Source organism: Budorcas taxicolor, chromosome 7 (genome assembly GCF_023091745.1).
Source record: "Budorcas taxicolor isolate Tak-1 chromosome 7, Takin1.1, whole genome shotgun sequence".
Classification (NCBI taxonomy): domain Eukaryota; kingdom Metazoa; phylum Chordata; class Mammalia; order Artiodactyla; family Bovidae; genus Budorcas; species Budorcas taxicolor.
The window spans coordinates 35,720,422-35,744,137 of NC_068916.1; positions in this window are offsets into that span (position 1 = coordinate 35,720,422).

The following is a 23,716-nucleotide window of genomic DNA, read 5'->3' on the forward strand; positions in this document are numbered from 1 at the left end:
TTCTGTACATTCCATTTATGGATATGAGAGTTGGACCATTCAGAGGGCTGAGTACCAAAGGATTGATGCTTTTGAATTGTGATGCTAAACAAGACTCCTGAAAGTTCCTTGAACTGCAAGGAGGTCAAACCAGTTAATTCTAAAGGAAGTCAATCCTGAATATTCATTGGAAGGACTGATGCTGAAGCTCCAATACTGTGGTCACCTGATGCAAAGAGCCGACTCACTGGAAAAGACCTGACTCATTGGAAGAGACCCTGATGCTGGGAAAGATTGAGGGCAAAAGGAGAAGGAGGTGACAAAGGATGAGACGGTTGGATGGGATCACTGACTCAAGGGGCATGAGTATGAGCATACTCTGGGAGATAGTGAAGAACAGGGAAACCTGGTGTGCTGCAGTCCATGGGGTCACAAAGAGTTGGACATGATTTAGCAACTGAACAACAACAACCATGTCACATCTTAGCCATTAAACCAAATGATGAGATGTCTCTTATACATAGCTATAAAATCATCTCCATTTCAGCCATGATTTTGGCACAGATGTGAGCCTAAATATCTCCCTCAAATTTGGATGATCTTATTAAGATCTGAATTTGAATGCTGCTGATCTCTGTTGCAGACCACTTAAAAATATGGAGAAGAGTAATCAAAACTAACACAACTACTGAATCAGCCTAATCCTTACAAGCTGATGGCACTATATCCTGGAATGTGAAAAAAAAAAAAAAAAAAGACTTGGGATGTTATTGGAAAATACTTGAATATTTGAAGGTGCAAAACATGCACTTAACTGAACACATACACCAAGAAGAATTATGATTATGATTTATTTGCTCAGTTGTGTCTAACTCTTTGAGATCCCATGGACTGTAGCCTGCCAGTCTTCTCTGTACATGGAATTCTCCAGACTAGAATAATGGAGTTGGTTGCCATTCCCTTTTCCAGGGGATCTTCCTGACCCAGGGATCAAACCCAGGTCTCCCGCATTGCAGGCAAATTCTTTACCATTTGAGCCACTCAGGAAGCTTCCCAAGGATGAAGGGAATGAAATCCAACTATATATATATATATATATATATATATATATATATATATATATATATATATATATATTTTTTTTTTTTTTTTTCTGGAAACTGAGTGACATATGATATACTTGCCTGATATGTGTTTTCCTCAGTAATGCAAAAATACATAAATACCATTTCCCCCAGCTTGCCTGTGATCCATAAAATATTCCATAAGTGTATGGAGGTCTGCTGGGATAAGAAAGGAAGAAAAAGAAGCTTTTAATGTGTATTTCAGCCTCTAGGAAAAACCTGAAGTAATGTGAAGTCTGTTCAGTTCAGTTCAGTCACTCATTCGTGTCCAACTCTTTGTGATGCCATGAACCATGGCATGCCAGGCTTTCCTGTCCATCACCAACTCCCGGAGTCTACCCAAACCTATGTCCATTGAGTCAGTGATGCCATCCAACCATCTCATCCTCTGTCATCCCCTACTCCACCTGCCCTCAATCTTGCCCAGCATCAGGGTCTTTTCCAAAGAGTCATCTCTTCGCATCAGGTAGCCAACTCCAAAGTACTGGAGTTTCAGCTTCAACATCAGTCCTTCCAATGAACACTCAGGCCTGATCTCCTTTAGGATGGACTGGTTGGATCTCCTTGCAGTCCAAGGGACTCTCAAGAGTCTTCTCCAACACCACAGTTCAAAAGCATCAATTCTTCGGTGCTCAGCTTTCTTCACAGTCCAACTCTCACATCCATACATGACCACTAGAAAAATCATAGCCTTGACTAGATGGACCTTTGTTGACAAAGTGATGTATCTGCTTTTTAATATGCTGTCTAGGTTGGTCATAACTTTCCTACCAAGGAGTAAGCATCTTTTAATTTCATGGCTGCAGTCACCATCTGCAGTGATTTTGGAGCCCAGAAAAATAAAGTCAGCCACTGTTTCCATTGTTTCCCCATGCATTTACCATGAAATGATGGGACCAGATGTCATGATCTTAGTTTTCTGAGTGTTGAGCTTTAAGCCATTTTTTTCACTCCCTCTTCCACTTTCATCAACAGGCTTTTTAGTTCCTCTTCACTTTCTGCCATAAGGGTGGTGTCATCTGCATATCTGAGGTTATTGATATTTCTCCCGCCAATCTTGATTCCAGACTGTGCTTCCTCCAGCCCAGCGTTTCTCATGATGTACTCTGCATATAAGTTAAATAAGCATGGTGACAATATGCAGCCCTGACGTACTCCTTTTCCTCTTTGAAACCAGTCTGTTGTTCCATGTCCAGTTCTAACTGTTGCTTCCTGACCTGCATACAGGTTTCTCAAGAGGCAGGTCAGGTGGTCTTGTATTCCCATGTGAAGTCTATATCCTTTGATAAACAGGATTATGGCTATGATGAAAATTAGCTTGAGCAAACCCGGAGTTTTGATATGGATTTTTCCAATTGATGGGGACTTTTTGTGTCCTTGGTAAAGGAATGATGCTTAATTTAAGACCTACCTAATTACTTTGGCCACCTCATGCGACGGGTTGACTCATTGGAAAAGACTCTGATGCTGGGAGGGATTGGGGACAGGAGGAGAAGGGGACGACAGAGGATGAGATGGCTGGATGGCACCACCGACTCGATGGGCGTGAGTTTGAGTTAACTCCGGGAGTTGGTGATGGACAAGGATTCCTGGTGTGCTGCAATTCATGGGGTCCCAAAGAGTCAGACACGACTGAGCAACTCTACTGAATTATTTTAGCACTGAGTGTTACAATTTTTAGTAAAACCACAAGTCACTGCAGGACATAAAATGAAACAGACCATCTTATCCAGTAATATTGTAGTACCTATGAGGAATGCAATCTGTCTTTCATGAAGACCTTTACAAATACATTCTTTTTAAAGATCTTCCCACTTAATTTGTAACCCTTAGGTATTTTTGTTTTTCCTAAAAGAAATTTGGTGATGGACGTGGAAGATGAGTGGTCTGCTAAGGAATCACTGGGTGGGTGTTTCTTTCTTATAATCCATTTGGAGATGAATTTATCAGTGGTAACTAAAAGTATTCTGTGGAAAGTACTTCAATTTTTATTTTTTTAAATAAGTGGAGATTATTCCCTAAATTGGTGAAGGCAGTATGAGTCAAAGTCTAAGACAGATATTTTTTAGAATTATTTTTTGTTATTAAACTTTCACCGTAACAAATCTTTAAGGGAATAATAATATACTGAATGGCTCTTCTAGGGCCCCAACTTGGAGATGACTTGCTACTTATAGCATCATATCCTGAGGTCAACTGCTTCGGTATTTTTGTATCTTCTGGTCAGCCATGGGGGGAAAAATGAGTCTGCCCTAGATTCTGTGTTGGAAAAAGATGAAATTTGGCAAGGTCAATTGTGCACAAGGCTGGGTCATTTCCAAATAGGACTGAGTAAAGCTGCAAGCTGAATCTTTCCTCACCACCCCTCTTGGTCTTCCTGCTAGGAGTGCAACTGACTGGCAGGTGGGAATTTTGAATCTAGAAGCAACTGTCATGTTTGAGATGAGTGTGATCATTTATTCTTTTATTAGGACATTTTTAGTTTGTAAAAAGAATTTAGGACATTAGAAGTTTGTAATTTGTCATTTCTCAGCACTCTCATAAGAATCGGAGTCAAAAATTATTTACCAAGAACATTAACTAAACAAACACTGTTGATAATGGCATTGAAAACTGTCACATACCTACTTGCCCAAGCTTATATGACTGTGGAAGAGAGAGCAGACAATGCAAGAGGTTTCATTCATTTTACTCTCAGCTGTGTCCATAAGGAGGGAATAATTTGCTGATCTAAATTAGAGCTGGTTGGTAAATTACGTTTGTCTTTACAAACTTCCTTTGTAGTTTTCATAACCTTCCAGTTCGATTTTACCTTAGGTTCATGGTCTATAGAAATGGATTTCATAATAATTAGGTGGATTTATGGTTTCACAACATACACATATATTCATAGGCCTATAAAATTTTATAGTGTTTAATTGACAACTGCCATCATTCCACAAACCTGACCCCACTTGTCCTCTCCCTTCACTAGAAACCCATTGAAAAAGCAGAAAGTGAAGTGTCTGGAGTTTTTCTCCAAAGTGTTTAGACTTCCACTTTTTCATGGATGTGTAAGGGAGAAAAACTATATGCCCTTGAAGGTATTATTTACATATAATCTATTAAGTGTATACTTATTATTTTACTTTTCTGCCACCAGAAACAAAAAAATTTTCATCTTTCAAAGAAATTAATAAATGATACTCCCTCAAGTCCTTCAAAATGTTTTATTAAAGTTTTTTAAATATTAATGTTACTATGATAGGTTATTGTGCTGTGCTTAGTGGCTCAGTTGTGTCCGACTCTTTTGCAACACCATGGATTATAGCCCGCCATGCTCCTCTGTCCATGGGGATTCTCCAGGCAAGAATACTGGAGTGGGTTGTCATGCCCTCTTCCAGGGGATTATCCCAACTCAGGAACTGAACCCAGGCCTCCTGCATTGCAGGTGGATTCTTTACCATCTGAGCCACAAGGGAAGCCACTGGTAAATAAGAGGTAAATGAATTTAAATCTATTATCCACCTGCAATGCGGGAGGCCTGGGTTTGATCCCTGGGTTGGAATGATCCCCTGGAGAAGGGAAAGGCTACCCCACTCCAGTGTTCTGGCCTGGAGAATTCCATGGACTATATAGTCCATGATGTTGCGAAGAGTCGGGCACGACGGAGCAAATTTCACTTTCACTATTATCAAAGGCAGTTCAAATAATAGTAAGTTACTATGATAGGCTATTGTACTGAAACCTTAATTACTTGAATGAATGCAGGCAAGCCCAAGAGTAGAAAGAAAAAGGACCTCTTCATCTTTTGTTTCACTTTGGTGAACATGGTCTGCCCCACACCATTCAATACTTGATTATACTTTAAATATTATCTAATTGGTGCATATATATTTGTTCTATGTCAAAAGAACCCACTTTCTAAACAGTCTCTGTTTTTAATATGATGCTGGTTAATCAGTTGGGACTTCCCTAGTGGCTGAGATGGTAAAGAATCTATCTGCAATGTGGAAGACCCGGATTCAAGCCTTGGGTTGGGGAGATACCCTGGAGAAGGGAATGGCAACCCACTCCAATACTCTTGTCTGAGAATTTCATGGACAGAGGAACCTGGCAGGCCACAGTCCATGGGGTCCCAGAGAGCAGGACGTGAATGAGGGAATAAGGGACTAGCACTTTCACTTTTAAGCAATTGTGCTCTTGCTTGCAAGGACTGAGAATTAGCTATGTCTAATTGTCTATTTGTAGGTGTGTATCTTTCTTTATCTATCATCTTACTATCCATCCTATACTTTTATATGAACTATGATATCTGAAAATCAAACAAAAGCACTATACCAACCAAAACTAGTTTTCATACCTTCGAAGTCATACTCACTGGTAAATTTGATAAATAATTTAATTCCCAGGTTTCTCACTTAGAAATTCTGATTTGGTAGGTCAGCAGTGGTACCCAGGACTGCATTTAATAAGCTTACCTATGATTCCATTGCAAGTGTTTCTTCTAACCATGTTGATAAAGCATTGATTTAGAGAATCTGTGTTAAGAATGATTCTGGTTTGAGTTTATCAGTTTTCTAGCTATTCAGCTTATATTTCCAGAGCTGGTATTTGGCTCTATCTGAAACCCAAGTTTATCCCAGAAGGGCATTATTAGCTTGCTCTGAACCCCGCATTCAATCCTACTTTCTTTTTTATTGACTCTTGCTTGACCCACTCAAAAATAACTATTATTTGGTCCAGTGAGGCCCCAGGCTGTTACATATTTAGCACTTCCTTCTCTAACTCTAAAGCCACCCAGCTTGGTTTAGCTATATAAAAAGCACTTGCACAGCGGGTGTTTCTTGCTGTATGTTTATTTAGCTGCATATCAGTTCAAGGTTGCTTGCTGAATTGTTTCTTTTTGCCTGGCAGAAATGTTAAGGTACCTGCTTCTATTGCTACATGTTGTCTAGAGCCTCCAGCCAAAATTATTAAGCAGATTTTGTTCAGTAAACCTTCATTTATTTTAAACAATTTTCTTTGTCTGTAATAATTTCTATTTTTCACAGTCTTTTTTTCTGACATGACTGAGTATTTTTTTAGAGATTACTCATTAAATAGTAAATGGGAAAGTGTTTTCTAAAACCTTTTATTTGAATAGTCTAAAAGATTTAATTTCCCTCCCATCCTGACACATATCTCTTTTTCTGAAATTTGTGTATGCCTATGTAAACACTTTTCTATCAGTTCCTGAAAGAGAAGAAATTCCATATAATTAGTGGCCATTTAAGTTAGTGGTAATTTTTGGTTTATAGTATCCATATAAACTGACAGCACAGTTATTATTTCAAAGACATTATTCCATTTTCCTCATGAAAATATTTATACTTGTCAGAGCATGAGTGAGTACTGAATTTGGGGTGAGAGTTTTGTCCATTTGCAACAATTTGTGTTAATTCGTAGTATCCATTCCTTCCCAACTATGATCACTGTAGAAAGCTATTAAAATCGTCTAACTTATAATATTGGAAACCTGAACCCCTACTTCTGTTTGCCGTCTGGATGATCCAGTTTAAATTCTTCCATTACAATGAAGTGATCCTCAAAACTGCAGTTCTGGGTATGCTGCTTCAAGCTTTCAAAAATCCCTTAATGGCGAGACACTGATTGTAAAATAAAGCCCAAACTCCAAAAATGTCAAGTAAGCCTTTCCCTGTCTTCCTGATCTTTCTGCTCTTTACTCACCCAGCCTCACATCCATTCCCTCAGTGTAAACTAGTCCAACCAATGTAAACTAGCCCAACCATAGCAAACTATCTTTAGTTCCTAGCAGTTTCTTTTCATCCCTCCCGTATGTTAGCTCCTGATCTTCCCTGGACCAAAGACGCACCCCCATGCTCACCTCCAGCTCACCCACTGGGCAGTGTCCAAGCAGTACGTAGGAAAGTCAAAGCATGAGCTCACCTGAGGAACTTCGGAATTCCTCTCTCTTCCAAGTGGGCCACTCTCTGTTAGTCCCTGTGTCTTCCTTTGTCATAAAAGTTGTCACCTGGCATTAGAAATCATTAGTTTTCTCTGATCTGATCTGTCTTTTGGAAAAATGACTTCAGATCTTGCAAGAAATAAATGTTGGTTTAAGAAGTATTTACATGTGATGAGGAGAAAGAATATAAAACATTGGCATATTTATCTTCATTGGCCTCAATTATCTTTGATGTAGATCTTATATCACTTGCCAAATTATTTGAGTTTGGAGGAAAACCACTGCCTTTCCTGTGATAAAAATTTTGTGTTTTTAAGGCCTTGTTGAAGAGTTGGTTTCCAATTTCTCCCTATTAAATATAATGTATATTACTATCTTTCCATCTCTGTTGTCATTACCTCAGGAGGCAATTTAAATACAACCTTATAAGTCAAATTTGACCTCAACTTACCACAAACCCCACCTGTGGAACAGTTTAATCAATGGAAGGGCGTCATGTATGTTTTTCTCTTTCCCCATGTAGAAATGACAATTTTGAGACTCTTTAATTGATTTTTTTTTTATTCCTAGTGAGTCCCATTATTTCAGAATGTGGTTAAATTTTGATGCTTCTGATGCAGGATGATGTAGCATTCTCTTTGAAGAGATCTTTTCTTGCTGCTTCCCCTCTAGCTATCCTACCTGGGGCCTGAACAACTCAAAGGCAGTTCAGATCTCCGCTGAAACATCACTGCTTTAAGGAATCTTTTGTGATTGTTCAAGGCAGAGCCTAGGGACTGTAACTTACTCCTGTAAGCCCTGAATTTGCCTTTGAGAGCACTTCCTACTTTGCAACCTGATTGTACATACACATCTTGGTATTGATCACTGAAGTATAAAACCGTGGAGATCAGAGACCATCTCCCGAACAGTTAAACCCATGTTCCTAAAGTTGTGCTTATACAATACATATTTATCACATAACTCTTTTTGTATTAGAACTGAAGTTGTTTTGAAAATTGAGTTTATGTTCCTTGAAATATCCATACAGAAATATAAAACCTAGAACCTGTAAAACTAAGCTTAGTTTACTGTTTTATAATTCAGTATAAGCCTGCTGATGGTCAAAACACATCTAATCTATGTTACCCTCTTGCATTTCATAGAACACAGTTATGTTACTTTTTCACGCCAGGAAGCTTAAACAGTGTTATTGTTTGGTTCTGTCTGAGAGCTCGAGCTGAGCAAAAGTAGACAATCCAGCGGATGCTCAGGCAATGTCAGTGTCAATATCCTGATGAGCCATGGTTGCTTATGAGAAGGACACAACTATGTTTGAGTGAGACATAGCTGAGTGGACAGGTAGCCATCTGGCTGGAGAGTAGACCGGGGGGCTGTCATTTTAGGAAAAAGTGGCAGAAGTAGAAATGAATGTTTTATGAGTATGAGATGGATTTAATTATAGTTAATTAAGGATATCAGGAGAGATACAAAATAGAGTTGACATCTAATGTAACCCTTGACCTTCTTATGCCGTGTGATGACACTCTGGCTGTGAGCTCCCTTTTACTTGATGACACACAGATTTTCCCCTTGAATATACAGGGTCCTATGTACAGCAGAGTTGTAGTACAGACTCATCCTATGAATAGTCTATCTTTTGTCCCTCATCGCCAAGTTTCTCCAAGAAAAAAGGAATTCCATTCAGACATGGAACCAGTTGTCAGTATTGTTCCTGGAGGATTTTGTTCAATGACCTGCCAGTTAGTTGCCCAATGATCTGACAGTTTCTTAAGTTGACATGCTCCTCTCCTTTTTGAATGAATGAATAAACATCTACTTAACTAATGGATGCTCCAGTTAATCTCCCAAATTCTCACAATTCAGTCTATGCCTTTAAAAGTATTTTTCCTGATAACCTTCTCACTTGCAACCTCTTTGTAAATGATATTTAGAAAATAGACATGAAAATGACATAGTGCACACCATCCCGATCCTTGTTGTAACTGCTGTTTCCTGATGTTTAATGAACTCACATTTATATACAGCCCATCCATCTCTTCCCCTCACCAGGGTACAGTGTTGTTTTCATTTTATCCAGGCTCTTTTCCTTTTAACGTTCAGCACATTGTCAAACCTGCCTTATCTGAAGTAAATGATGTTACTTGCTCTCCTGGGGGAACCGAGTAAATATCAGTAAGTAAATAGAAGCTCTGGTAACTTCTGCAGTGTCAGCTTTATCTCTGTCACCATTATGGTGATGGAAAGCATGCAGAGCCTGCTGGTCCGTTCCATCTCCCTGCCTACAGCCCTTGCAGTTGGGGAAATACAACTAATGTGTAATTACATATGAGCTTCAGTGACTTGGAATACCATAAGCAGCAAGTAATGATAAAGTTTCAATACTTACATGTCCTCAGAGACTCAAGAGTCATAAGGACCGGATTGACATTCATTTATCTGTTTATTCATTGGCGTCTCGAGCTTAAGCAGGAAGATTTGACCTATTTAAGGAGTTCAGGAAATGTTTCTATGTGCAAAGTGGTCTTGTTCTACTACATGAATGATTGGGGGCAGTTAACTTGAACAAAAGGAAAGAAAGAGGCCTTCCAAGCAGAGGGTATGTCAGAGGTATTTTAGTGAGGGGACACGCTGGGTACACTGGACAGACAAAAGTTTGGTGTGGCTGGAATAAAGAGGCTGAGGGTTCAGCATGGTTTGAGGTGATGTTGGAGAGACAGGTGGAAGTTATACTGTGCAAACCGTTGTTACCCACGTTAAAGGCTTTTGCTTTTCTGTTCTTTTTTTCCCACAAGAACAAGGAGATGGCTCTTAAATTTTTAAGGAGTGTGAGTGTGTGTGTTTCTATAGCATGTGTGTCTGTGTAATATGTGTGTTTTACTGTGTGTGTGTTAGGATGAGTGATTAATCAAATTCTGTTACTCTAGTCAATAGATATTTGACCACTTTAATGCTGAGTATTGTTCTATGTGCTGAGATGAGATGAATTCTTTACGTGACACATATAAAATCTTAATGGGAACATGCATTCTCCTAGGAAAAGCCAGAAGAAACCAGAGGGGGATAAAAGAGAAAGACAAATAATGAAAGGATATAATTTCACATAATAATATGAAGATTATTAAGAGGAAGATTAAGGAAGAACGATTAAGAGGATACAAAATGATAAGTTAAGGTGATCAGGAAAATAAAAATTAGAATGTAAGCTGTAGGAAGACGTGGGGAAGAACATTCTAGTCTTTGAAGAGTAAGCGGAAGTCTTTCAGGAAGATGTGAGCTTATTGTGTTCGAAGAATGGCAGGAAGGCTATGCAAGAGACGCTTTGGTAGGATAGGAGTTGAGATAAATTAAGATAGTCAGGGGTTAGATATCAAGGTCTTACCTGGTTTGTTTATTAGTGTCTTCCCATCGGGAGTTACGGTTGAGGGGTTATGAAGAGCAGGGGAGCATAAAAGGATTGACGCAAAGGGTTGGATGGCTGTTGCTATGAATCAGCCAGGAGAGGATGGTGGTTTGTGGAAGAGGATCAGAGACTACACAGGTATTCAAGGTACAGCCAACAATATTTGTTGATGGATTAGGTGGAGAATGTAGATGGAGAGAGGATGGAAAGCAAAACTAACCTTGTTTTCGGTCTCTGCAGCTAGGTGAATTGTGATGGCGTATGCTGAGATGGAAAAGATTGGGAAAAGAATGGATTTGGGGAGAAATTAAGTATCTTATCATATCATATTTTGAGCATTTTGCCATGTCAGGGTATGCATTCAGACGTGCCTTTTAAGCGTCCAAGTAGAGATTTGATTATGAAGTTGGGTACAAGTATGGTTGCATTTTAAAAATCTCTGTCTTTGACACAGAACAGATTGTTGGGGAAGCACTCTTATCTCACACCCTACTCTTAGTAACCAAACTGTAGTCAAAGTGTGATTTAAATACACATACTTAAAGGAGGAGGTGGTTTAAGAAGGAGGTGTAGTCATAGTGAAGAGTTCCAAACATCATTTGGGTTTCATAGTGGAGTTGGGTATGAGGGTTTAAATATTTCCCTCGGTGTTAGCTGTCTGCCAGATTAATTTGGTTCTTGTTTCCTGATGGAGGAGGAAAATGAGACATCCACCGCTTTCCATTTAATTATGTAACTCCTCCACAGAGCATCATGTAAGGCTGCAGACTGTGCCTACACAAATTTAGGAGTGATGCTCCAAGGATAAATCCTAACACTACCCCTTGTAGTTGAATAAACTGGTAGACTTTCTCCTACTCTACTGATGAGTATAAAGCTATGCTGTAGAGTACAGTAGTCACTGGGCACACAAGGCTATTTAAATTTATTTAAATCAAAATAATATTTAAAATTCAGTTGTTTGGTGACACTAACTTTATTTCATGTGTTCAGTAGCCACGTGAGGCTAGTGGCCATCATAATGAACAGGGCACACAGACACAATATTTCTATCACAGGAAGTTCTTTTGGACAGAAAGAAATGGATTAGAGTTTGGAGTTATTTTTGTATTTTAGTCCAACCTCTTTCTAGTGAGACTAAAAGCAGATATTTCTTTAGTTTGGATAATCTAGTCTAGATTCAGATTTAACAGGGAGTTTATCATTGGAACTACCAAGTAAGTTGGAGCCATCTATTTCCAAATTTTTCCTTTATGGATCTTACCTTGAAAATATTAAACACACACACACCAGCTCATATAATAAAACAACAAATCATTGCTTTTTGGAATTGAAGCCAGGGATCATGGCTTCTGTATTAATGCAAAGAAATATAATGAAAACTAGAGCCAGTCAAAGATTGTTCATTCTATTTAAATTCCTAGAAATGTACTTTCTATTTCTATTGTCCCAGTTTGGTGAAGCTTTGCCCTTATAGTGAATTATGTAAGTTGTAAACAAAGAGCTGCATCATTATGAGCAGAAACTAATGTAATATCAGCTTTTAATGGTCTTTTTATAAACCTTGTATGAACAGCAGTGCCTCTCAGAAAAGCAGCACAATTGATTTAAAGAAAACTCATTGTACACACTAACTAGAAAAAGAATAAAGGACATCCCACCAAACAGTGAATCGTACTGAAATAGAAAAAAAATATGTGAGGCAAGACTGCCAAATTATTTATCTTTCATTAAAGGAGAAAATCACACATAATTATCTCTGGTAAATGAGCATGTTTGTGAAAGCTGGCAATGAGCTCAGAAATAATAGGCATAAAAAATATCCTACCCTTAATCAACTTAAATAACTGTCTGTTTTTATATAAATTGTAGAAAAGGGACTTCTGATAAGGAGTGCATTCAAAAGGGAGTAGAAATAGTTCCCTGAGCCCTGCTTGATCCTCACTATGGATGGCACACTATGGATCTCCTCAACCAAGCTGAGTAGCTAATCCAGGCTGAAGGGTTCCCAACCCCCCCCCCCCCCCCCCGCCCCTGCCCCGACCCCTGTAACCTAAATTACTAAGAAGTTACAATGTGTAGCTTCATAATTCATATATAAGCAAGTAACAACTAAATGTTTTTTAGTCAGGGACACTTAGAAGCTCATGTTCAGAAAGGATGCAGATATGCAGTACTTTGTGATGTGTGTGTGAGTTTGCAAAATTAAATGGAATGTGCCAGAGTTAGACATCAAGTAAAAATTTGCATTTTAGCATGGAGCTAATGTACAAGTGTCATCTCCTTGCTCTCAGCATCAGAAGGAAAAAGTCTCAGCCTACTAAACCTGAACACTTTCAAATTTTAGAATAGCTTCACTTGGGATTCTAAAGATAAACCTATTGGTATGTAGAAAGCAAGGATCTGCCAAATCAAAAGTTTCTTGGGCTGTTCAGAGAAACTCTCTTTCTCTTTCTTGTCTTTTTAAAGGGGCAAACTACTCTGCCTGTATATATTCCTGGCAGAACTTCTGAACAGGCCTCTCTTGATATCCATTGAAGACTCTTGTCACCTTAGAAAAAATGGAAACAGACTCCAGCTCTTAACTATTCCAGGAGAAACTGAAGTGAGAGTGGAAGAGTTTTTGTTTATCTAGCACGATCTGGCGAAAGCTTTTACAAACTTTGAGGCTTCTGAGAGAGGTAAAAACTCACCTCAGAAGCAAGGTGGCTGTCTCTGGCTGTTGACTACTTTTCCATGATTCACAGTCACTTTAAGAGCTCAGATAAATGTTCCCTGATCCTGTCATGTTAATTAATGATTATGGCACCTCCAGCCCCCTCCTCTTTTCCTGCTGTCCTTTAAATAGAAGACTAGATTCCCTTTTCATGAACAGTCTTTCTTTTAAGGAAATGTGTACATTACTTCATAAAACCATATCTTAGAGTTATTGTTATTATTATTATTTTTTGGCTTGAAGAAGCTCTTGGGCCCTTCTCTTTTTGTGACCACTTCCCAACTTACATAGATGGCCTGAGTTCACAACAGCCATTGTTTGTTACAAGGAAAGAGAATTTTAGGAGCCACATTGGTATCCTTTTTGCTCTCACTGTTATTTTACCTTGACAGATTATTTAGATTTAAAGACTCTCTTTCACTCGCTTGTCAAAGGTAACAACTTGGATTTTAAAGAAACAACTTCCTTCTTCATAGAATTGAATGTCAGAGCTGGAGGAAACCTGAAAAATAATCATGTCTATCTCCTTAAGTTTAAAGATTTTAAAATGATGATCTAGACACAGATGAAAGTCATGAACATGAAAGGAGAGTCTAAGGTTTAGGTCTCTTGATAACCATTTTTTTTCAACACCTTGCATTCTGATATTGATTTCCCACAGTGTTAAATGTCTTACTTATTTCCTTTCCCTCCAAGTGGAGTTGCCAACATGCTCCCTTCCTGGCCTCTGGAGGGCTTGATTCTTTCCTTGTGTGCCCCACCTCATCTTCATGCCTTACTGACCCTCTGTGGCTCCCACCCACCTTCCGTGAAACAGCCCTATTCCTTTCTGTGATCCTCTGACCTCTGTTTCCCAGCCATCATTTTCTTTCTCCTCCTCTGTCTCTGTGCCTAGGAGTTTATCTGAAATCTCTTCTCAGGATAAACTAGGCAGGCTATAAATTTCCCTTATAGGGATTTTTAGACAGGAACAGCCTAGCTTATCTAGAACTTTGCCACATCTAAGAATTAGGAAATGTACTTCATCTTCTCATGGGAGACATCTCTCAGCAAAGCTGGAAAAAAAGAAAAATTAGTGTTTCTCAGGTGTACTCTGTTCTCTTTATGTGTTCCTTTCTAACTTTTTAGTAGGTAATTCACTTCCTGGATTATCATGAGAATACAGTATTGGTAATAAACACAATAATGAGAAGCTTATCCTAGTGAGGGAGAGCATTGGGGGTGATAAATCATACTGAACAGAAGAGGAAACTAGGATCTAAATATATCACAATTATTATTGGTGAAGAGGAGTTGAGTACTGCTATTGGAAAGATCTTCCATGTTGAATTGACCATACTTTTTCAGACAGATTTAATTCCCTCCAAAGGAGGGGAAAGCTGGTTATAAGCAGGGGTTGGGAAGCAGAGAGGTGACCTGACCATGACGCTCCAGGTAGGGAGGAGAAGGGAAGCCCCAGGGAAGTGCCTACTCCAAGGAGGGACCTCTAACCCAGTGACTTCCTTACTCACAAGCCTGCCCAGATGGAAGTGAGGTGACTTCCAGTTATCCTCATTAGGGATGTTCCTCCTGTCATGAGGGCTGAGTAAGGCTCAGGAAGGATTGTTCAAAGATTCATTTTGAGTACCTCTAGAGAAGTCAAAGATGGAGAAGCTCTATACAGTCAGCAAAAACAAGACCGGGAGCTGACTGTGGCTCAGATCGTGAACTCCTTCTTGCCTAATTCAGATTATAATTGAAGAAAGTGGAGAAAACAACTAGACCATTCAGGTATGATCTAAATCAAATCCCTTATGACTATAAAGTGGAGGTGAGAGATAGATTTAAGGGACTAGATCTGATAGAGTGCCTGATGAACTATGGACGGAGGTTCATGACATTGTACAGGAGACAGGAATCAAGACCATCCCCATGGAAAAGAAATGAAAGAAAGCAAAATAGCTGTCTAAGGAGGCCTTACAAATAGCTGTGAAAAGAAGAGAAGTGAAAAACAAAGGAGAAAAGGAAAGATATAAGCATCTGAATGCAGAGTTCCAAAGAATAGCAAGAAGAGGTAAGAAAGCCTTCCTCAGTGATCAGTGCAAAGAAATGGAGGAAAACAATAGAATGGGGAAGACTAGAGATCTCTTCAAGAAAATGAGAGATAACAAGGGAACATTTCATGCAAAGATGGGCTCGATAAAGGACAGAAATGGTATGGACCTAACAGAAGCAGAAGATTTTAAGAAGAGGTGGCAAGAATACTCGGAAGAACTGTACAAAAAAGATCTTCACAACCCAGATAATCAGGATGGTGTCATCACTCACCTAGAGCCAGACATCCTGGAATGTGAAGTCAAGTGGGCCTTAGAAAGCATCACTATGAACAAAGCTAGTGGAAGTGATGGAGTTCCAGTTGAGCTATTTCAAATCCTGAAAGATGATGCTGTGAAAGTGCTGCACTCAATATGCCAGCAAATTTGGAAAACTCAGCAGTGGCCACAGGACAGGAAATGGTTAGTTTTCATTCCAATCCCAAAGAAAGGCAATGCCAAAGAATGCTCAAACGACCGCACAATTGCACTCATCTCACTTGCTAGTAAAGTAATGCTCAAAATTCTCCAAGCCAGGCTTCAGCAATATGTGAACCGTGAACTTCCAGATGTTCAAGCTGGTTTTAGAAAAGGCAGAGGAACCAGAGATCAAATTGCCAACATCTGCTGGATCATGGAAAAAGCAAGAGAGTTCCAGAAAACCATCTATTTCTGCTTTATTGACTATGCCAAAGCCTTTAACTGTGTGGATCACAATAAACTGTGGAAAATTCTGAAAGAGATGGAAATACCAGACCACCTAACCTGCCTCTTGAGAAATCTGTATGCAGGTCAGGAAGCAACAGTTAGAAGTGGACATGGAACAACAGACTGGTTCCAAATAGGAAAAGGAGTATGTCAAGACTGTATGTTGTCACCCTGCTTATTTAACTTATATGCAGAGTACATCATGAGAAACGCTGGACTGGAAGAAATACAAGCTGGAGTCAAGATTGCTGGGAGAAATATCAGTAACCTCAGATATGCAGATGACATCACCCATATGGTAGAAAATGAAGAGGAACTAAAAAGCCTCTTGATGAAAGTGAAAGAGGAGAGTGAAAAAGTTAGCTTAAAACTCAACATTCAGAGAACGAAGATCATGGCATCCAGTCCCATCACTTCATGGGAAATAGATGGCGAAACAGTGGAGACAGTGTCAGACTTTATTTTTCTGGGCTCCAAAATCACTGCAGATGGTGATTGTAGCCATGAAATTAAAAGACGCTTACTCCATGGGATGAAAGTTATGACTAACCTAGACAGCATATTAAAAAGCAGATACATCACTTTGTCAACAAAGGTCCATCTAGTCAAGGCTATGGTTTTTCCAGTGGTCATGTATGGATATGAGAGTTGGACTATAAAGAAAGCTGAGCACCAAAGAATTGATGCTTTTGAACTGTTGTGTTGGAGAAGATTCTTGCAAGTCCCTTGGAGTGCAAGGAGATCCAACCAGTCCATCCTAAAGGAGATAAGTCCTGGGTGTTCATTGGAAGGACTGATGCTAAAACTGAAACTCCAATACTTTGGCCACCTGATGCTAAGAGCTGACTCATTGGAAAAGACCCTCATGCTAGGAAAGATTGAGGGCTGGAGGAGAAGGGGACGATAAAGGATGAGATGGTTGGATGGCATCACTGACTCAATGGACATGAGTTTGGGTGGACTCCGGGAGTTGGTGATGGACAGGGAGGCCTGACGTGCTGTGGTTCATGGGGTCGTAAACATTCGGACACTACTGAATGACTGAACTGAACTAAACTGAGAGAATTCAAAAGTAACAATGGAGCTGACCATTTACAAGTTGGAATCAGGAATATAGAAGTAAAATTTGTATGTGGGGGGGGAGCTTCTTTAAATACTAATGAATGACAACCAATGTTAAGAAAGAGATGTTTCTCATTTAGCAGCATCTCTCAAACATCAGAGTAGTGATGTTAGGGGTTCACATCCTTCATCTCATTTAATACTATCAATGACTCTTTGAAAGAGTATGACAAAAGAATTCATACTTCCCACACCCTCCCCTCTACAATCCATGACAGTGCAGTAGGCCTTTGAATTTAAGTATCAGCCTAAGGAGAAGGCAGGGAGGAAAAAACCTTTAGACTTGAAGTTTAAATAGTTAGTAACTGAATTCACCAAAATGTTACTATTTTTTTTAATGCAGCAGAAGAGGAAAAGAAAAGTCAAGAAAGATGTCATTTTAGTACATCTGAATACTTTTCTGGAAAATTCACAAACTTGCACACAATATATCTGAAAACCTTATGAGCTGAACTTGGCAAGCAGCTCATTCAGGGGGACTGAGCCTGAGAATTGGCCTCTGTGCATAGAGAGGATTCTAGGCATGGGAGGGTTTGCAGGAACATGACAAAAGGGACAAACCAAATCCTCCGTTATGAGATGTGGAGAGAAAATCTAGGCAAAGGGCATCCGAGTGAGAAAGTCACTTGCCTTGCTTTTGAGGTAGAGCTTTTGCCATAGGATTTAGGCTCAAAATTAGTCTGATGCCACAGTGGCAGTTTTATTTTAGAGTGTTCTGAGCTCCTGGCTTGCTTTCTCTCCTTGCTTGAAGAGAATCGATCTTGAAGTCTGAGTCAGAGCTGGGTTGATCCTTGGGGATTATTTGGCCCAGTTCAGGGAAGTAGAGAATGGGACATGTGGTCCCACTGGTTATAATTGAAATCCTTCTGGTTTGTTCTTCTAAAACAACTCTCACCACTTTGAACATTAAAATATAATTTAAAATTTGCAAATTATCTATAAGAAAATATTTATACAATATAATAAAATATTTCAGACTAATACATTTGCACTTTGATAGTATTAAGTTTCCACTTCTTTCCTCGGGCAAGCATCTTTAAGTCTCAGTTTTCAAGATACATGAAGGATTTGTCGACAAAGTGTTAGTCTTGGCCAGGTTGACTTCAGTCACTTTATACACAAACCTTCAGACAATTGTTCCCTTTTCTTTCTTTCACTAAGAATTCGATTCACATGGAAGTTTGGAAAAGAAAAAGACCTCAGGAGAGACACAACACCTTCAACTCGAAAGGAACATCGGAAGCAAATGTTCCAACATCTTAGTCATGTAGGTATAACTTCTGGAGTATCCCTAAGCAAGGTCTGTCTCCCAATCTCCCTTCCATTGGTCCATCTTTCTCAGGTCCCTAGGCTTTGTCCTAGGAATCTAAGGGGAGTATACTTCGCAAAGGGATGCATTCTTAGTAATGTTAAAGAGTAACTTAAATGTAATATAGGCCTTGAGTCAATAATGTCTTTCTTAAACCTTTTCTTTGAATTTAAATAATTTTCTACATTATCAGTTTTCAGTTCTATTCATTAGTTCATAGCTTACCTTACTCCAAAATAAATTTAAAATATCATAGAAGCTCACACACAAAACCACAGCACACCAACAGAAGTGAGAAGAAAATTAAAATAATGATGACAAAAAAAAAAGATGAGAAAAGTGGGTAATACAAAAATCTATAGGTTTGTTTTGTCTACTTAAAATGGTTCGTCGTTATGGAGTGAATGTATCCTTCAGAAGTTCATATGTTGAAAGTCTAACTTTCAATATGATGGTATTAGGACGTGCATCCTCTCGGGGTGATTAAATTATGAGGATGGAGCCCTTGTCAGTGAGATTAGTGTCCTTAAAAGAAGGAACAGTGGAAAGCTTGCTTCCACTCTATTTTCCAACCTGTGAAGACACTGGAAGAAGATGGCCATCTGTAAACTGGGAAAAGAATTCCCAGCCAGAGCCAACCGTGCTGGTACCCTGATCTCAGATTTCCAGCCTTCAGACTTGTGACAAATTTATACATGTTGTTTAAGTCATCTTGTCCAAGTTTTTGAGTTGCAGCAGCCTGATCGGACTAAGATACTAGTTATCAGATGCTATTCATATAGTTTCATGGGGAAATTTTATTTTCTTTGAATTCATTGAATTGATGTAAATGAAGTTTGGTCCTATAGTTTCCTTCTTTAACTTTGTTTCAGACTTCTATTTACAATAGGCACATACTTTGGCCTTTTGTTTCTACTTGTAAATAGGTCCTGGGTATTTTCCATTTATATGTGTTCATTTTTCTCAAAATAAGACTTCATGATGTTGAGGTTAGGTGACATCAGAAGATTCTAAAGGAATAAATCTTTAAAATACAGTATTTATTTTCACAAGTATTTAATGAATTCTAAGCACTGTTACAAGAATTGGAATATATTACTGAAATCAGACAAAAATCCTTGCCTTCCTGAAGCTCATGTATTTCTATGAGCTTTTCTACGAGCATTTCTCTTTCCATAGTTTTTAATGAGTTATACATTGGTATCACTGAGGGAACTTAAAAAAATATTGCTGTTTGTATCCCTTTCCAAAATATTTGATGTACTTGGTCTGGAGTGTGGCCTGGGTGTCATCAGATTAAAAAAAAATCTCCACAGGTGTTTTTAACATGCAGCCAAGAATTGAGAAACACTGTATTAGTATAAAAAAGGGCCATGTACACAATGTAAGGCAAATATTTTTTTATTGACTACTTTGATAAAATCACTCTCATTTTTACTTATGGTATTTAAACTCTAGAAAAGTGAGACAAATTAAAAAACTTTTTTTATGTGAGTTGTTGAATTGTTAAATTGAGAGGCTAGATATAAAACACCAAATGGATCAGTGATTATAAAGCTAAAAGATGGTAATAAAAGGAGAGCTTGAGACTTGTATAAATATCTTCATCAAATGGATGTTCCTTGGCCAAATCATCATACTGCATTTTGACACCCTATTCTTCTCTCAAATAACTCACATACATGACAGTATAGTGTTTTGCTGTAAGATTAAATAACTGGACCTGAAAAAGCTTTTTCTTTTGCATGTTTCCTTTAGCATCAAAGTTCTTCTTTACTGGAAGGCTGTAAATAAATGTCCAGGGCTATTGTTGTTTATTCTTGGCTGGGGGGAGGTGGTGGATGCAGTGTATGTATGAAATCTCTTAATACACAATTTCAACTGCAGATCACATGCCAAGTCCCAAGTCCAGGAAATTATGGGGCATCTATTATTTTAATTGTGGATTTATGTTTGTGCTGGCAAGGTTGAAAATAAGGGCTTTTTCTCCCCTCTCTCCTGTCACCCCCTAACCCAGAAAAACAAACAAACAAACAAACAACTTTTTTTTTTAAATTCTGTAAAATCTGACTTGAATGAGCTGAGCTATCCAACTATGTTACCACCTCAGTCTTGTATCAGCACTCTTAATCACATGGACTCCTTCTTTGAAATGATGCCTGTTTAGGTTTTCATTTAAGTGTATCTCCCTCCTGCTTATTTAGCTGGAGAGTCCCATGGACAGAGGAGCCTGGCAGGTAATAGGCCATGGGGTCGCAAAAGAGAGCAACAAAACTTAGCAACTAAACAACAAGAAAAAGATTAATGCATACCTGCACACACCTATACATGAAATGACACACCTAATCTAGTAAACTTTGGACACTATATAATGCCAACACATTCCTATCATCATCAGACCTCTCTGCTAGTTAGGTTTTTAAGGAAAAAATCTTATGCTGTGGTAAAGAGTATGGCCTGGATTCAAATTTGGATTCTGCCAGTTACTAGATCTATTAACTGTGTCTAGTTACTAAACGTCTCTGTGACTCATTTTTCACAACTGTAAAACAGAGATGATATAATCAGTTCAGTTCAGCTCAGTCGCTCAGTCATGTCCAACTCTTTGCAACCCCATGAATCGCAGCACGGCAGGCCTCCCTGTCCATCACCATCTCCCGGAGTTCACTCAGACTCACGTCCATCGAGTCCGTGATGCCATCCAGCCATCTCATCCTCTGTTGTCCCCTTCTCCTCCTGCCCCCAATCCCTCCCAGCATCAGAGTCTTTTCCAATGAGTCAACTCTTCGCATGAGGTGGCCTAAGTACTGGAGTTTCAGCTTTAGCATTATTCCTTCCAAAGAACACCCAAGGCTGATTTCCTTTAGAATGGACTGGTTGGATCTCCTTGCAGCCCAAGGGACTCTCAAGAGTCTTCTGCAACACCACAGTTCAAAAGCATTAATTCTTCGGTGCTCAGCCTTCTTCACAGTTCAACTGTCGCATCCATACATGACCACTGGAAAACCATAGCCTTGACTAGATAGACCTTTGTTGGCAAAGTAATATCTCTGCTTTTCAATATGCTATCTAGGTTGGTCATAACAATTCTTTCAAGGAGTAAGCATCTTTTAATTTCATGGCTGCAGTCACCATCTGCAGTGATTTGGAGCCCAAAAAATAAAGTCAGCCACTGTTTCCACTGTTTCTCCATCTATTTCCCATGAAGTGATGGGACCAGATGCCATATGATCTTCGTTTTCTGAATGTTGAGCTTTAAGCCAACGTTTTCACTCTCCTCTTTCATTTTCTTCAAGAGGCTTTTTAGTTCCTCTTCACTTTCTGCCATAAGGGTGGTGTCATCTGCATATCTGAGGTTATTGATATTTCTCCTGGCAATCTTGATTCCAGCTTGTGCTTCTTCCAGCCCAGAGTTTCTCATGATATAATCAGTAGGTGTCAAGTGTACAGAGAAAAATGTGGTACTTAGTAATAGTTGCATACATATTTGTTGTTATTATTGCTATACCACTAGTACTCTTTTTGGTTTGATATATTCCTTGAAACCAGATTATGAAGTTAATTGGCCAAAGAACATGCTCTGCTACAGAGCAATGCCAAAACTGAACTTATTGTATTAAGAAGTTGTTATCAAATAAATTACAATTCTCATCAATATCATGTTATATTATTAAAGACTCAGTAGTGATAAGTTCTAGTCATTATAAAAGTAGAATTATGCTCTGCTTTAGGAAATGTGGATATATATTTATTATGTGAAATTTCACAGATTAGAATTATAAATACCTTCAGTACCATACCTTCAGTTCAGTTCAGTTCAGTGGTTCAGCCATGTCCGACTCTTTGTGACCCCATGGACTGCAGCACTCCAGGCCTCCCTGTCCATCACCAACTCCTGGAGTTTACTCAAACACATGTCCATTGAGTCGGTGATGCCAACCAAACATCTCATCCCCTGTCATCCCCTTCTCCTCCCACCTTCAATCTTGCCCAGCATCAGAGTCTTTTCCAGTGAGTTAGTTCTTCGCATTAGGTGGCCAAAGTATTGGAGTTTCAGCTTCAACATCAGTCCTTCAAATGAATACTCAGAATGGATTTCCTTTAGGATGAACTGTTTAGATCTAATTGCTGTCCAAGGGACTCTCAAGTGTCTTCTCCAGCACCAGAATTCAAAGGCATCAATTCTTTGGTGCTCAGCTTTCTTTATAGCCCAAATCTAACATCCATACATGACCACTGGAAAAACCATAGCTTTGAATAGATGAACAATTGTTGGCAAAGGAATGTCTGTGGTTTTTAATAAGCTGTTTAGGTTGGTCATAGCTTTTCTTCCAAGGAACAAGCATCTTTTGATTTCATGGCTGCAATCACCATCTGCAGTGATTTTGGAGCCCCCAAAAATAAAGTCTGATACTGTTTCCACTGTTTCCCCATCTATTTGCCATGCAGTAATGGAACCAGATGTCATAATCTTAGTTTTCTGAATGTTGAGTTTTAAGCCAACTTTTTACTCTCCTCTTTCACTTTTTTTTTTTCATATTTTATTCTATTATTATTATTATTTTTTACTTTACAATATTGTATTGGTTTTGCCATATATCAACATGAATCCACCATGGGTGTACATGTGTTCCCAATCCTGAAAAAAGAGGCTCTTTAGATCTTCGCTTTCTTCCATAAGGGTGGTGTCATGTGCATATCTGAGGTTATTGATATTTCTCTCAGTAATCTTAATCTAACGTGTGCTTCATCCAGCCCAGCATTTCTCATGATGTACTCTGCATATAACTTAAATAAGCAAGGTGACAATATACAGCCTTGACACACTCCTTTCCCGATTTGGAACCAGTCTGTTGTTCCATGTCCAGTTCTAACTGTTGCTTCCTGACCTGCATATAGGTTTCTCAAGAGGCAGGTCAGGTAGTCTGGTATTCCCATCTCTTTCAGAATTTTCCACTGTTTGTTGTGATCCAAACAGTCAAAGGCTTTGGCATGGTCAATAAATCAGAAATAGATGTTTTTCTGGAACCCTCTCACATTTTTGATGACCCAACGGATGTTGGCAATTTGATCTCTGGTTGTTCACAGTTCACATACTGTTGAAGCCTAGCTTGGAGAATTTTGAGCATTACTTTACTAGCATGTGAGATGAGTGCAATTGTGTGGTAGTTTGAGTATTCTTTGGCATTGCCTTTCTTTGGGATTGGAATGAAAACTGACCTTTTCCTGTCCTGTGGCCACTGCTGAGTTCTCCAAACTTGCTGGCATGTTGAGTGTAACACTTTCACAGCATCATCCTTTAGAATTCGAAATAGCTCAACTCGAATTCCATCACC